Source organism: Sander vitreus, chromosome 8 (assembly GCF_031162955.1).
Source record: "Sander vitreus isolate 19-12246 chromosome 8, sanVit1, whole genome shotgun sequence".
Lineage (NCBI taxonomy): Eukaryota > Metazoa > Chordata > Actinopteri > Perciformes > Percidae > Sander > Sander vitreus.
The window spans coordinates 19,685,827-19,702,147 of NC_135862.1; positions in this window are offsets into that span (position 1 = coordinate 19,685,827).

Below are 16,321 nucleotides of genomic sequence, written 5' to 3' on the forward strand. Positions count from 1 at the left end.
AATAGTTACACACCGTCTGGACAATACACACACAGAATACAGGCATGTTAAGATTCTTGTATGGTAGAAATTCAATACATGCAAGTTGTAGGAGAAAAAATGCTGCACAGCAACTCAGAGAACTGTGAACTGCAGGGTCAGCAAGTGCATGTGAAATAAGGTTCTGTGTGGCGCCTTTAATGCTCTATGCCAACACAGCAGAAATACCTTGTTTTAAAATAGCCAGTATCATCCCAGAAGAGACTTCCAACACAGAACTCCTCCCATCTCCTTGAGCTTGATGGGGCCCAGGGAAGGAGCCCCCCGAATGCTGATAACCCCCCCACTCCCCCTCCTCCCCACGGACCATTCACCGACACTCTGGGTCATATTTTTGTGGAGGTCCATTGACTTTCTCCTTTTCAGTCTCCCTTTAATCCCTGGGTCTGTGTCGTCAGTGGCTCTCTACAGAGGGTCTATTATTCAGAGCCTTATTACTGCGCCCCTCGCGGCTTATCTCCTTCCTGGTGACAGTCTTTTCAAGCCTCTCCCTAATGACCTGGGGAAACTCACATGCTCAACTTCCCAGGGCTGCGGGCCCCCGGTGATGTCAGAGGGGGTGGCCCCCACGCAGGGGCTCCTGGTCCTGCCAAAGAAAAAGAGAGAGGCACGGAAAGGTTGTCCCACAGCTACCAACGCATCACACGTTCGCAGTTTCCATGCTTCTACTGCCTCCTTCTCCTTGTGCAGGTGACAAAGCCAAGCCCAGGGTGCAGGAGTACTCCTCCAAGGGACCGGCGCTAAAAGGAACTTGGCCCATTCTGATTAAAAGGAGCTCAGAAGCGTAGCTCCTCAAAGGTGGTGTCAGAGTATTTGAACTAGGGTAGCTTACTGCTGTGTTGCTTTATGACTTCATGATTTTGTTTGCTGTGATGATAGAATGAAACCAGAGCTTGATGTGCTGCATCAGGGTGATTGATACAAGTTTTTTTTAAGTGTAAAGCAAAACATTTCAAGTCAGGTCATGCAATTTCATTCGTTAAATGATCCTAACATGTTGATATTCCAAAGTGGTCTGCTGGCACACGCTGCTGTATTCTAAAGCCTTGATTAAAAGTCTGCTATAGCCAACCATTTATGTTCATTCAAGACAAGTGGAGGATGGAATTGCATGTGAGTGAAAGCTTTTCATTCTACTTGCATGGAATTTCTTGTCCCAGTAATTCAAAAGAATGGATCCCCAGATGGGACCTCTGTTTCTATTCAATCACAGATCGCCTCCGACTCCCTTTAACATGTCCCAAACATTGCATTACAACATACAGCAAATATCATGCATAGAGGCTATTGAAGCACAGAAATCTCCAGCTGTTTACAGCTTAGCTTGCTCATTCACATGCAATTTTAAATCACATGAATGCTATAGGAATCAGTGAGGAGGAATGAACTCTCTTGTAGGTGATTGTCAGTGAACAAGGTGTTCCACTGGTGCACCTTCTAATTATCATCCCCATCTCCCTGCTAAACCCTGTGGTGTCTTTGGATAAGTTCGGAAAGGACATGGCTGTCCATTACACTTTCATCTTAGATAGAACCCCAAAGATACAATAGGCTGACTACAATTCGGTCATCAGAGCAGGAACACTGCTGTCTGCTGTATACAGTGATCACGGGAAATGTGACACAAGTGTCTTCCTGCTTCCTCACATGGCATGCAGGCCTGCTGCCCAGAGGCCAGGGGGAAATGACAGTCCTTAGTGTTTGTGTCTGTGAATTGTAAACTACTTAAGACTTTGAGAAAACATGTTGAGTTGGTCCAATTAAAAAAGTAATGACTTAATAGAGGCTATTTACAGCACAAAACCTGGAGACATGCAGGGCAAGCCCTGGAGGAAGTAATGGAGTTTTCTGTTTTGCCTGCACTCGCCTCCTTTTTCTCTTCCTTCCCACATCCCTATCTAGTCCATCTTTAGAGCTGAGTGTTTGGTTTAGAGACCTTCGAATGAGAAGGAATAAAGGGAAACACTGCTTTCGTGATCATAACCTACAGAAATGATAGCCCAAACTATGTAAATCACCCCAAAACCCTCATGCCCTCTGCCTCCATCAACAAGGTCACTGCGGGGACAGAAGAATGTGCAGGTAACAAATGCACCGAAATCTGTTCAGTGAAAGAATAGCCAGAAGTTGAAACCTAATTAACAGCAGCTCAAACCAACCACACACCCAACACTTCAACAAAGCAACTCTGCAAGAGAAGGATTATGCTAAGAGTGCTAAACAGGCCATGAAATTAGGTAGAAATCCATAAACCGGTGGAGTCATTGTAGTCTTTACCTTCCTTTTAGTGTCTAAGTGTCCCATTTGTAAATGCTATTACTTCAGCTCTGTGAATCAGGGATTACATTTATGAAATTCACAACAAGTACAAAGTCAGTGAGTCATTTTCCAATCCCATTTTTCAGCATTTACAATGACAGTTATATGGTGACATAAATACTCCACAATAACAACAATCTATTTTATTTAAACCTGTCTGTATAAAGTGGCTTTTTTGGTTTATTTTGTAATGCTGTATGGTTCTTCAGCTTTCTATTTACTCTTAGTCTTTAGTAAGAAAACATCCTCAGCATCTTGTTCTTTCTGTAAACAGGCTCCACAGTTGATTGACTGATCATAAATGCAAGTTAGATACAATATTGTTTGGTCTTAATCAGTAGTCAGCACAACATCCTGAGATCAGACAGTCGTTCTGTCCCCTGGGACGGACTTAACTCCTGTGGTTTTGGATCCTGACAACTCCGTTGAGCTAAAAAAGATCCAGGGACTGTGTTCCTGCACGGTAACAACTGGCATCAAAAGAAAAAGGGGTAAGGGGGCTCTGATAATAATGGAAAGTGTTTTGACATCCAGGTTTAAGTAATTATTGGATTTAGATAAGAGGGGAATTCCATCCGATGTGAGGTAAAACAAACAAAACAGGAGATTGCACATTATTCCGCCAACAGCAGAAGTCCCACTGTAGCCCCGGGGCAGGAGTAGCACACTCACATTACATCATGGATCACACGTGGAACAATGGAAAAATGCATGTTGGTACAGTGCTGTAGGGCCTTGTAGCCTCCCTGCAGGGTCAGCATCAGGGCAGAAGGAATTTACTGCACAGGAGAAAAGTAAATGTATGTAGTTTGTTACATTTTTTAAGTCTTAAGTGAAAATTTTTTTTAAAAAGTGAGAAAACTAATGTATTATGGGTGAATACATATGTAGCCATGAAATGCTCTGTTCCTGACACCAAACCAACTGTGACTCAACTTGTTCCACATCCTCTGTGTCTGTGTGTTCTCTAATTAAAAATGTTACAACAAAATGTAACATGTAATCACGGCTTGGAAAGCACGGGTCTTTTTTTCCAGATGCAGGTGGAGACAAATTCTATTAAAGTAAACTCTGTGTTTCAACAAGCGGATGCAAATACTGCATACACAATAAGTAAGCAAAATCCTATCATGCAAAATTGCGTGATTACTCTCCAAGCTGTGCATTTACCGATCATTTTGCCAGGACTACTGTATGATTCACAATGAACATCCAGGTAGAGCTCACCTCTAAGACTAGAGTTCCTTCATTATTTCAGTTAAAGGTGCAGTAGGTAAGCCTTATAAAACTAACTTTCTGTTATATTTTCTGAAACTGACCCTATGTTCGAGTAGAACTACACGAAGCAGGTAATTAAAAAAAAAAAATCCAGCTCCTCTGGCACCACCTACAGCCTGTAGTAAGATTTGCAAAAATCCACCGCTCCCTGTTCAGATGCACCAATCAGAGCCGGGGGGGGTCTAACTGCGTGTCAATCACTGCTCATGCACAGCATTCATTCTCCCCTGAGGGGGGAGGGGCTTAGGAGACAGATTTGGGCTTAAGAAGAAAGGGGGGAGGGACTGACAAGTTGTCGATGTTCAAATTTTTTGGCTAAGTCCTGGATCTTCACAATCCTACCTACAGCACCTTTAACCAGCATATAGTAGCCTAAAGCAAAGTACACAGTGTATAACTTGTTAACACCTTCTGCTAGTTTTTGTTAGCTAGCTGTTACCACGTGGGATGTAGCTTGATTAACCATACTAATTGAGAAGTTTAATTATTCTATTTCCATGGACTTTTTTATAAACAACTTATTCACTTTAAACCCTGTTTGCACACAGCCAACAACGTTGGCTCACATTTTCAAAGTACCTTTCCTAATTAGTTTACTTGAAAAATAGCTAAGGTCACCATGTATTCACATTTCACACTGTATGTATTTGACAAATTATTGGATTTATTTGGCAAATGAATGCATTAGGTCTTCTTATGATGTGGTAAAAGGTTAGTTTCTATCTGCATATGACATGGTCAACACAGAATGAGCAGATGTCTCTATGTATATTTCCATTTTTCCCCCGTTATTTCCCATTAATTCCAATAAGTCTCTGTTAATTCCCATGGAAAGTTTGCACCCTGAATAGTCCCATAATTTTGCAACCCTAATCAGGTTTGCTGCAGGGGGAGACAAAGTGCACTCCCTGCCCTTTGACCTTGTGCTTAAAGGACATTAGAGGTAATGATACCTCTTGAGACATCACAAGAAATGACTGCTCTCAGAGCCGCAGCTTGTCAACAGGAAAGCCAGGCAACTGCTTGGGGCCCCACGCCGTTAGGGCCCCCCCCCGAGGGCTGACAAACTTTACTCTACAGCAATGTCTCAAACGCAACCCCCCTCCCCTTTAAACAAACAAATGACTTTTTGCAATGACATCTGAAGGGGCCCAATGTCATTCTAGTCGAAACATGATAGAATTTTTTTCAATTTATAGGCAAAGTAAAATGAAGAGGAGTTATCCTTCTGGGAGTGAAAAAAAGAAAGAGAAAAAATAAGGATGAGAAGAAAAGAAAGCAAGACAGTGGCAAGTAGAGCAGAAAATGAAGATTAAGTTGTGTAACAGTAACTGTCTGAAGGCTGTTTATTTAACCTTAACAATGGGGGAGACATCTAAATAACTTAGCTAGCTAGTACTAATGTTAGACTAATGGCGTTTATTCTTTCACGTTTTTTGTGAGTTAACCTAGCTAGTAGAACAGGAGACTCCAGCCTGGAGTGCGGGTCCATCTTGCTCCTGTCCCAGGAGAGACTTTCAGGACTGCATCTCATTTCAATAGAGCGAAATGTGCAAAGGTCTTGAGATCTGGAGGACATAGTGGTGACTGCCAAGGTCCATGAGCAGCATTTGTAGTTTAGAACATAATGGTGACAAACTCTGAGGGGCCCGCTAGGAATTCTTGCCTAGGGCCACAACAGACCCTAGAATCGCAACTGACTGCCCTGTTACCCACAGACATTATTCCGCTCATACCAAGCAGCCCTCAAACTAATCTCCCTCCATCCTAATTACAGAAACACAGTGTAAGCAAACGTGCAAAGACCCTCCTTCCATCACACTTAAAAGTATATGACCCGTAAAAGCCCCGGTGAGTATCTCTTTCTGTCTGAAACACCTCAATTTGCCTTCCTTTTCCCTGAGGACCTGTGTGGTGGTTATGTGTTTATTGAGAGAATATAGCTTTACAACTGCCAGTGAGCATTTTTGGGTTTAGTGATGCACATCAATCACTTTTTTTGTGGTGTGAACCTGTTGCTGTATCTGGACATAGCTGAAGATTCTGATGAGATATACTCTCCACAACAGCATTTCATGTTTTGTCTTATTTGACTGCTGTCATGCTTTGGATTTCAACACATATTGAAGTGATGTGGATGGGGCTGTAGTAAGAGCGATACTTTCTGCATCTAAAGAGTCTGGAAGGTGGTTTCTTCTTTGTAGCCTGACATGACAAATTAATACAGAGTCTGGCATTCCCTTTACTGAGTAGGAACAGGCCCTGGATGCTACTATAAGTTTGCCAGAATATTAGTTAGTCTTTGTCCTCAAAGCCCAAAGCATAAATCTAACGTTAGGCTTCCAAACTGGGGTTAGAATAAATTCTGATCTTACATTTTTCTTATCATACTGGATTACACACTACACTAACCCTACAAGGGCTAACTTGCTTAACACTGCAATACAAGCAGGCTACTCAGTTATTTAGATGTCTTCTAAATGGATCAACTGGTGAGGATACTGCCTTTTTCCCCTGGGATACGTACAATAGCTATCACATGCACATTTAAGTCCTTTTGTCATTGCTCTTGTTTTAATAAAGACCTATTCTAGACCCGTTTCTATATATATTGTTGTCATATCTTTAATGTCACAATGTTGAATGTTCATGTTAAATGTGGCCAAATCTATAAATAATTAGGTAAACATATTTAAAAGAAATCCCTGTGAGCCAAAACCTCAGATTTCCCATACTGTTCTGAACACTCCGGTCTCCGGTTTTTCTACTCTTGGCTCTGTATGATGTCATACCGAGCCTGTTTTCTATATATTGTCATCTGCTCCATGCAGGCACACTACAGCAGTGTTTACGTTACATACCCTGCCACATGTAGCTACATACTAAGCCAGGGAAAGCTGTAATATTTGGTGTAGAAGCCTTTTTTGATGATTTTTCACGGTATAAAGTCCTGCTATATGCAACAGACTGTACAGAGGCAGCGACAGCAGAGCACAGACGCGGACTCTCCGGAGATCTGGAAACACTGACCGATCAGAGCAGACTGGGCTTTTTCTTAAGGGGGGCTTAAAGAGACAGGCGCTCCATGGAGGGTGAATACAGGTGCAGCAGCCATGGGCAGTATGAGAAAGATAAAGCGTTTTTGAACATTAGACATGTAAAAATATTCTAGTAGAAAGACAAAACACAAGTATGAAACTGAAAACGGTATATAATAGGTCTCCTTTAAAACGGAATTAAAAAGATTGACAGGCATAGCGACAGTAATTGAGGGGGCGGGGCTTAACAAATGGTGAATTGTCCTGGTGGTCCAGGAGGTCTATTTGAAACATAGAGTTACAGTGTTTCCCACACTATTAGGGACCCAAAGCCCGCTGCTGCGAAGCCTGGCATCACCACACACCATAAGTTCACCTGGAAGTTAAGTCTGTTTTTCTCTGCCGTTGTTTTTTCACATAGAACCGGGCTGGTTAAAGTTAACTTAACTGACGTTATGTCGGGGTCTGCTGTAACAAGCGCTAATGTTTACTAATGTGATCTATCGTAGGTAACGTTAGGTTCAATGTGAAAAAACAATTGCAGAACGAAACAGTCTTACTTGCGGTTTGGGAGTTCCAGGTGAACTTGTGAAAGCTGTTGCCGTAGAAACAGTATATGGTAATTGCAGATGCTCACTGCGGTCAAGCAGTCTTACACAGAGAGGAGGCGGCCGCAGGGCTATTCCCAGACGGGTTTGAATGTAAACAGAGAGAGAGAGAGAGCGAAGGACAAAGGGGCTAAGCGAATCAATGCACTGGCGGCAGCTCTACAATGAAATCCATTTGCATCCATTTTAAATAGTAGACGATATTGTGGCGGGCCGTCACAAATAAATCAGTGTATGGGAAACACTGCTTATTGTTGTTTTCTGTTTCTTGTTATCTAGAGCCCAATATGACTGTCCTTCCCCCTCATGCTCCTCTTCTATCTGTAATAGCCGCAGAGAAAAGTTGGTGACCAGTGCACTACAGAGAGCAAACAGTGTTATCCAGCCTCCTCCAGACCTGGCGGCATGCGTCCCTGATAGCATCTGTACTCTATCAATGACAGACAGGGTGTGGTGTGGCAGATTCAAGGGTTTAGGAGTTTGTACGTGTAAATCGTGATGGATGTGGGGCAGTTGGTGGTGGGATGTAGGGGGGCCTGCCGGCTGAACAAACACTCAAGGTGATCTGTAACAAATGGAATGGAAATGGCCGGCAATAACCTTAGTTCACCTATACTTTGGAGTGTTTGTGAATGGGACCAGTGTCACTGTGTTATGTCTGCAAATAACTGCAAAACCTCACACAATAGCATTGCTTAAAACGCTTTTCAGAGTATTACAAGCATTTGAGGACACATGTACAGTTGTGTTCAAAATAATAGAAGTCCAACATCACTAACCTCATAAATCAAATTTGTTGGTAGAAGTGATATTTCTACACAGCAAATAATTTACTAGTAAGTGTTGTAGAGTCAGAAAACCAACAGACCCAACAGTCATGACATGCATGCTGCTCATTCTGTGTAATTGAATCTGTAATTGAAAGGGGCATGTTCAAAATAATAGTAGTGTTGTGTTCAATTAGTGAGGTGATTGATTCTGTGAAGAAACAGGTGTCAATTATGGCCCATATTTAAGGAAGGAAGGAAGCAAATGTTGTGCATGCTGGTTATAGTGCATTTCACACAGCAAAATGGGTCGTTCCAGACATTGCTCTGAGGAACAGTGGACTTTGATTAAAAAGTTGATTGGAGAGGGAAAAAACATATAAAGAAGTGCAGAAAAGTATAGTATAGTATAGTATAGGCTGCAAATGGCGCAACATTCTGTGGACTGATGAGAGCAAAATTGTTCTTTTTGGGTCTAGGGGCCGCAGACAGTTTGTCCGACGACCCCCATGCACTGAATTCAAGCCACAGTACACTGTGAAGACAGTAAAGCATGGTGGTGCAAAAATCCTGTTATGGGGATGTTTCTCATACTGTGGTGTTGGGCCTATTTATCGCATACCAGGGATCATGGATCAGTTTCAATACATCAAAATACTTGAAGAGGTCATGTTGCCTTATGCTGAAGAGGAAATGCCTTTGAAATGGGTCTTTCAACAAGACAATGACCCAAAACACACCAATAAGCGAGCAAAGTCTTGGTTCCAGATGAGCAAGATTGATGTTATGGAGTGGCCAGCCCAATCCCCAGACCTCAGTCCCATAGAAAACTTGTGGGGTGACATCAAAAATGCTGTTTCTGAGGCAAAACCCAGTAATGCAGAGGAATTGTGGAATGTAGTTCAATCGTCCTGGGCTGGAATACCTGTTCACAGGTGCCAGAAGTTGGTCGACTCCATGCAACACAGATGTGAAGCAGTTCTCAGAAATAATGGTTATGCAACTAAATATTAGTGCAGTGATTCAAAGTAAAGCAAACCCTTGAGACATTTTTCAGTTTATACATCAAATGTTTGAGTTTGTAAAGAAAAATGCAAATACTGCTGAACAGCCTAATATTCCGTTTTCTTCACTTTCTGTAAAGGTATAACACAAACTTGATCAAGTTTGGTCATGTTTTGATTTGGAATTGAATGTGCAGTATTCCCAATGCATTGATATTATGGAATTAAAAGCTATTCTAAGGATTTAGAGCATTATTCACTTTTTTAAACACACTGCTATTATTCTGAACACAACTGTATATACGTTTATGCCTTTTTTGTGATATACATATAATAGAACCTATTGTACATATTGTAATTATTCTATTGTACATTATATTGGGTGCATATAGTAGCTTCTCCAGAATTCCAAATCAGGTTTAAGGAGTTAAATCGGATCTTATCTGGAGTATATTTTTTTAAATGTATTTATTGAACAATAAAACAGATAATTAGGGGCATTTAGCTTCAATTCAAATTTTAGATGGGTAGGAAACAGCAAATTAGGAAAATAATTGTAAAAAACAGACTAATTAAAAAGGAAATATTAAAATAATAAGATCTTACTCAGACTTCTGACAATAATTCTTAAACAAAAAAATATAACTCTAATCTCAGTTGTCATAAAAATATAATCGCAACAGTATTACCAATGCTCCCCACCAAACCAAATGATGTAGGTCAACCTGTGTGTTGTTAAGATCATTTGCAGATCAGTCTACTCTGGGCAGGCTTTGCTTCTCACCCAGCGACTGTCATAATGATAATCCCAGGCCTGTAATCTGTAGGACTCAGATTCCCAACAGTGCCACAGTCTGTACTTGCAGCTCCCTGAGCGGACTCTGACACTTGTCTTCAGCGAGCACTTCTGCCTCGGCTTTTGATCTACTCTTCAATTACACCATGTAGCAATCATCTTTGCATCCCAAAGATGGTGACTGAAGTTAAAAGGATTCACACTGATAATTTACCAACACACTCAGCTATGTTAGGCAGCCCATTTCAGAAAGATGATTTTTAAGGGATTTTATAACTTTGTTATTTTTGATCCTTAAATCTATCATTTATTTTTCCGGTTAATTTCCATGCCCTACAGTAGTACCTGTACTGGGCTACATACTGTAACACGCAGAGCTATAGACAACACTGTGTGTTTTTGTTTATGATGACACCCTCAGATTTACATGACAGCTAAATGCTTGGAAATGGGGCCCCTGTTCTGAACATCCACAAGCCTTCCTTTATGTGACAGGTTTTTCCAAAGGTGCAAAGGTGAAGAATGACTGACTTGAAATCTATTGAAAAGTCAGACCTCTTCTTGAGGGAAACACTAGAGAGTTTAACATACAGACATATATACAACACATGACAGGATTAGCACCTTTGTAGGTATTGCAAAAGGATTATGAAATGGGTGATCCTGCCATTGGTTCCCATCTTCAACTTTAAAGGAAAACATCTATTTCTTTTACAACATAAGTATTATTTTTAGTTCATAACAGTTTATGTAAAGCTTACTTGCTGAGATAGGGGACAGTGATTGCTCAAAACAGTCTATGAAACCCACTGGACAGGCTTAATACAAGTCAAGTTAAACTAAATTATCTGAAGCACTTTTCTGAAACTGAAAACACAGTTGATTTTAGGAATATTATACCTCCGCGGTCAGTTGGTCATATTTTAACACCGAATATAATAGGGCCCATTCTAAAGGCTTTGAGAACAATGGCCTTCTTTTGACACAACATGTCCTTTGCATCTTTCAGTATCACATAATCCATTGTGGGCTGTTCAGTTATTTAAAGCTCCATTGTGTAATGTTTTGAGTTGATTCTTAGCAAAAAAAAACCTTTGTTCTTTCACAAATATGTGCTCATTCATGTATAATTCTGGATGCAGGATGGAATCCAGTCCAATCCAGTATACAGCCACTTATGGGTTCAAGCGACTGAAGTTCTTTATTTAGGTAATGTGATGACATTTACTGAAGAAGGCCATGAGATACAGTCAAAAGCTCTGAAAACAGACAGCATAGGACCTTAAGATTAGAACATTCTAAGTTATACTGCTTGTGCAGTTTTGATGCAAAAAAAAGCATCAACAAAAGAGACATTTATTTCCATACCTCTAACACATAACCATATGGTCCACCATTGTTGTGTTTAATCAAAAGACTAAATCTTTGTTGGATGTGCTCAATCCTCCATATCATCCACAGCCACCATTATTCTGAGCTGTTCCTATTTATAGTCCATTAAACATTGCCACCAACAGTTTTCACTATGGATAAAGAATAAATCCATGGGATTAGGATGATTCAGCACTTTAAGTGGGCTTTATAAGTGCTTGTTGAGCGGTAACCCCAAGTAATCAATGCACAAGGCAAAACGGCTTTAGTTTCAGAGATTGGGAGGGATGAATCGCATGATGAACACTCAAAATTTTTGCTATAATGAATGGAAACTCAATGTTTGTGCTTCTGGGGGGCGATTATGAGATTTATCATTTGACCACAAAGAGAACGCAATCCTGGGCTGCTGACTTGGATACCAATATTTTCTTTTGTATATCTGTTATTTATTACAACAGATTAAGCAAGTTTTAACAGAAAATGTAATTAAAAGGGAGCATACAGGGTATTTCCATGACCACCAACTGATTAAACTATTAACAATAAACCTAAAAACATTGAGATTTCAAGGATATTTTTTTTATTTTATGTGTTTGTGCTGATACCAAGAGGACAGGACTCCACATTAAACTGATATTTCTGGATCATTTCCTTGTTAATCATTAAAGTATTCTATGCCATATTTGTGTTCAGGGGTGTCGGACTGGGGGTGGAAAGGGGACTCTTGAATAAAGTACTAGTACAAGTATCTTACCAGAATGACTTTGGCAGAAGTTAAAGTCTCCTTTTAGAATATTACTTGAGTAAAAGTCTTAAAGTATCTGGTATTTACTGTACTTAAGTATTAGAAGTAAAAGTAAAAGTAAAAAAAACTTTGATTATGAACTTTATGGCCAAAGTAACGTTATCTTCATCACCACTGTCGTCGGGGTGGTCATCGTCTGTTACCATGGTGGCAGAGCCTGCACCAGGTGCTTCCATGACACTACCAATCATTATGCTTCCTCCTCTCCTTCTTTAGTTTTGGCGTATGTTTTTTTTTTTTGCCGCTTGGCAGCAAACAGGCATTAGGTCACCAACTGGAATGGAGTGTGCATTATCTAGGCAATTTAGGAGCAATGATTCGCCAGACCTGCTTTTTTCCAGTGTAACAAATTTCTTCTGATATTTTGTAGTAACGAGTAACTAAGATGCTTAGAGGAAATGTAGTGGAGTAAAAGTATACATTATATTTAGGAAACGTAGTGGAGTAAAAGTAAAAGTTTCCGGAAATATGAATAACGAAGTAAAGTACAGATACGTGAAAATTCTACTTAAGTACAGTAGCAAAGTATTTGTACTTCGTTACATTACAACACTGCTGAGTACCCAGGGCCCTAATGTGAGGAGGGCCCAAAAATATGCTAGAATGAATAGCTGTGGATGTGGGGAGGGGCCCATAGAGAATGCCTTTCTACAGGGCCCAGAATGTTGTGCTAAGCCCCTGTTTGTGTTATGTATTATTTCAACCACTAAAGAGCAAATAGGCAAAGCTTAGCAAAAAAGTTACAGTGTATATGTCAATGTGTCAACCCCCTTATTTGTCTACTCTTTCCTTCCATCCATCAACGTGTCGTAACAGGTTTTCAAGAAGAAGTGAGGAACAAATAAGGTGGAGCATTGTTTTATAGTTTAAAGAATAAACCACCTGTGGCGGTCTTTTGTCATTTGTGAGTTCAGAATATTCTCAAGGCCTCAAAGCTGAGGTCTAGACCTGCTTTGAAGTCTCAGAGGAGCTCATTGTGAGAGATGGGAACAACCACTCCAATCCGCCTTGGGTTATTTATCCAACTAAAGACTGGTATTTTTAAGAGCATTACAGGATGACAATACAAGGGAAAAACCAAGAAAAGAGAGATCAGAAAACCTTCAACAAATTAGGAATTTGTAAACCATTAAAACATCTGCTTTTGTATGCAGAGACTCCAGCAGATTAGTGTCCCAGCCCACCTGGGGTTGAAACCCTCTTCACATCTTTAAACATCTCAAAGAAAGTTCCTCTCGATTCTTTTGGCGTTTCTCATGGAAACTTGCATGGCACAAGTAAGATTGAAAAGGGGGAGAGACCAACTCAGATGTCAGTGATTTGACCCTTGACTTCTCGCTGGCTGTGGGCAGTCAATCAGAGTCTGCCATTGTGAAAGAGGAAACCCATAATTTTCCCTCCCAGAATCAAAAGATAAATGAACCAACAAGCCTGTTGGTTTTCTTCCACTCATCTGTGTATTGAGGTTCCTACTTTGTTGTTTATGTCAAGGTTTTTTTTAGCAACACATGTGTTGCTGGTCTCTTTGTGGCTGTGAAGCTATGGATTAGCACTGACAAGCGTTGGATTACAGAGTCCCTGCTGGGATGTCAAAGGGCCACGCTGGCTCCTTTCACCTCGGCCCTTAGTGGAGCAGAGCATCAGTGGCAGGGGTTACCTACCATCAATGATGTGCTTCAAAGAGTTTAGAGGGACTTTCCCGCATTCAGGGTCACTATTGACCTGCAGCAGCACCCCCATTCTCATGAATTACGCCCAAGTGATATCTTGGCGAGCCCACACAAAAGGATCCCCAATAGAAATCTGGATCCAAACAATGGAGGCTATAGGCACAACGAGAACCACCATGCAGTTTAGAGCTTTGACCACAGGGAAGTGAGGCATTGTCTACATATAATACAAAGTGGCAGCTCTAATTATAAAACAGATACAGGTTTGTAGCAGAAAGAATCAAATGTATGAATGATGCAAACTACAAAAATAAAAAATTTAAGAATTGTTGATTAAAGTTAACAAAAGATACTTGGTTTGACATTGCTATAGTTTGATTAAAACATACAGTATGAGTTTTCTGAAAGTAAAACTACCATTGAATTAAAATAAAACAATCTTGATCTACAGCAGTATTGGAAGAAGTATTCAGATAACACTGTTAAAAAATACCCCACTACAAGTAAAAGTCCTGCATTCAAAACCTTTCTTAAGTTATGTATGTAAAGTATTATCAGCTAAATGTACTTAACGTATCAAAAGTGAAAGTACTCATTCTGCAGTAAAATCTCCCTGTTAGCGTGTGTGTGTGTGTGTGTGTGTGTGTGTGTGTGTGTGTGTGTGTGTGTATATATATAGACATACATATACATATATATAAAGCTCTGTTGATATCCAGACCAAAACAAGCTAATGTTAGAAAGTGGGACCCTGACCAACATGGACACTAATGGGCTGATGGAAGACAAGATCATTTCCAAAATTTCAGACTAGACCTCCGCCAACTGTGCCATGATAGAGCAACATGACTAGAGAATTCAACAAATGGAAATGTAGCCTAACAATATGCAAACCAGACAAACTAAACTATAATCCACATCCACGATAACCAACCAAGTTTACCTTAAAAAGGATGGAGATCAGCACCCCCGTCACATCATCCTTCATCACATCCATTCATCTCAGTGTACCGCCAAGTTTTTTTTAAATCATGAAACTTGTCCACAGACGAAAGTGTCCTCATACACAATGACCTACAAGTCATCACAACTTTCTTATTTCATACACTTCCAAATTTGCATGCATTTTTAATGCCAATATAAAAGTGTCTGGGTCTGTATCAGCATGGCGTTAAGGAACTTGCAGTCAGCACAACTGAAATTGGAAACAGATAGCTAAAAGGCTTCAGTTATGAATTTTGATTGACACTCTGGAACATAGCTTATCGAAGTGCATTCGCTGGCTGTGGAATAGCTGTTTTCATCAGATCAAGTATTTTTCATGTCTTTATCAAGACAAGTTAGTATTTCAAAGCAATCAATTCTATTTTCATCAACTCTGTTATAATATTTAATGAGTGTATGAAGACACGGTCATATTACAATACAATAAATATAGCTAAATGTTGTTAGCTAATGTGTCTTGCCGTGTTAAATTCAGGTGCTTGCGTGCATGGCTTTGCATAGCATGACTCGTGGCTTTTTGCCAGATGTCCCAGAATGCACCTGACTAACAAGTAGCCTTTAAGCAGTGGAGATGCCAAGGGAGGGTTTTTTTCTCATGCTGGTGCGCTCGGCTAGACCGATAATTTTGGGACTGTGGCCAAAGATTTTTGAGGGAATATGAGAGGGCAACCTCCTGCAATCAGGCAGTGTCGGTGACCACTCGAGTGCAACGCAAAGGCGAGCTGCCACTCAAGATGCCGCCTAATCATTCCTTAGAAGTAGAGTCCTGATGAGCTGTTGATATGCGTGTGTGGGTTTGCATGTGTGTGAGTGTGTGTTTCATAGGCCCAGGGAAAAGGCTGGACAAGCAAACAGCTGCTACACATATTTTCCTGGATGTGAAACAACCCACTGAAGAGAAATGAGGAGGCAATTACAACTTCCTGTTCATAACTTTGAACCAAAATGGCTTTAATTTCTGGTTGGCATATTGAACCCCAGTCATTTTTAAGCTCTTCACAAAATGTGTTTGCTAGAAATGTCACCATTTAATTTTTTTAATGCAATTTCATATTTGATGCATATCCAGTTTACTGCATGTCTAAGCATGTGTTAATGTTGACCACATTGGTCAATTATAAGTAGTTGTAAGCCACTACTGCCCTCTATGTGTTACATAGGTAACTACAGTCTCCACATTTGAACAAATTCAGCATACTAAACATGCTACAGTGGGGTAGGGCTTTTACTGTATATGCTGCTACATTGTAGCATTATACCCATTCCAAAACAAAAGCTGATCAAACGCTGTACACTCCCTCGGGGTTTTTTTTTAAAAAATACATTAAGGCTCAACAGTGTTCCAGTTTGAGAGGAGACTCCCCACAGTGGACTTTCAATGTCCATTACTAGCACACTGCTAAAAGCCTTTCCAAACGTATCCAAAATATGTTTGGATTACTGCAACAGTCTTTTTACCTGTTTGAGTAAGAAGGAGCTTTACCGTCTCCAGGCTGTTCAGAACTCTGCTGCAAGGCTTTTAACTCACATTTTAGCACACATCACACCTGTGTTAGCAGCACTTCACTGGTTACCAGTCCAGTATAGAATTCAATTTAAAATCCTGGTCCTTACTTTT